Source organism: Schistocerca piceifrons, chromosome 6 (assembly GCF_021461385.2).
Source record: "Schistocerca piceifrons isolate TAMUIC-IGC-003096 chromosome 6, iqSchPice1.1, whole genome shotgun sequence".
Lineage (NCBI taxonomy): Eukaryota > Metazoa > Arthropoda > Insecta > Orthoptera > Acrididae > Schistocerca > Schistocerca piceifrons.
Window position 1 is genome coordinate 452,320,048 of NC_060143.1, and position 1,205 is coordinate 452,321,252.

Sequence of the window (1,205 nt, forward strand, 5' to 3'; positions counted from 1 at the left end):
TAATCTCATTGTGCGGCTCAATGAATAGAAAAGGAAAGAAGATAAAAGAGTTTTTTGTCAGAAGAATAGAGGATCATATCAATAGCAGCAAAAAATAGTGTAATGGCAGCAGGATTCGTCATTAATAGGAAGGTAGAACAGTAAGTGAGTTACTGTGAACCAGCGACAGGATTATTCTCACCAGAATCAACAAAAGCCCAGTGCCAGCAATAGCTTAGGTATAAATGTCGACGTCGCAAGTAGAGCATGAAGAGATGAAGTATATGACAACATTGAATGGATAGTTCAATATGTAAACTAAACTAAACTAAACTCCGTTCGAACAGGCCTTCGAAGGCCCAACGGCACCGACCGGCCGCCTTGTCTTCCTCAGCCCACAGGCGTCGCTGGACGCGGATATGGAGGGGCATGTGGTCAGCACACCACTCTCCCAGCCGTATGTCAGTTTACGAGACCGGAGCCGCTACTTCTCAGTCAAATAGCTCTTCATTTTGCCTCGTAAGGGCTGAGCGCACCCCGCATGCCAACAGCACTCGGCAGACTGGATGGTCACCCATCCAAGTGCTAGCCCAGCCCGACAGCGCTTAACTGCGGTGATCTGACGGGAACCGGTGTTACGACTGCGACAAGGCCGTTGACTTCAATATGTAAAGGGAATGGAAAATCTAATAACCAAGGGAGATTGAGACGTTGTAGTAAGAGAACCAGTAGAAAGAATTATGGGGGAGTATAGGCTCGGTGGTGGGAATGAGAGACGATAAATACTAACCACTGCAATGCATTTCAACTAAAAATAGCAAATACTCTGTTCAAAAGTAACGAGGGGAGAGGTTATACTGGGAAACGACCAAGGGATACGAGACGATTCCGGCTGGAATGCAGCGTGGTCAGAGAGAGATTTTAAAATAAGATATTGGACAGTAAGGCGTGCCCACAAGCAGAGAGACTGGAATCAAAAGTTAGTAATAATGAAGGCTGAAGTTTAAGAGAATCGTCCGGAAGAATCCGTGTGCTAAGAAGTGAGTTACTGAAGCGCTGAGAAATGATGTACGTTTGAAATTGTCTACTGCGATAATGAATAAAACAATAGGCAGTTCAATTGAAGTGAATGGACATCTGTAGGAAGGACATTCACAGAAATTGGATAGACAGATACAGGAATAAGGCAAGTAAATGCGAAGAAACCTTGGATAACGGATGAGATA

General features: G+C 44.6%; 1 pseudogene; it reads right to left on the minus strand.

The window, feature by feature from the left end:
- Positions 1–521: 521 nt before the first annotated feature.
- Positions 522–639, minus strand: LOC124803694 (annotated as a pseudogene).
- Positions 640–1,205: the final 566 nt, after the last annotated feature.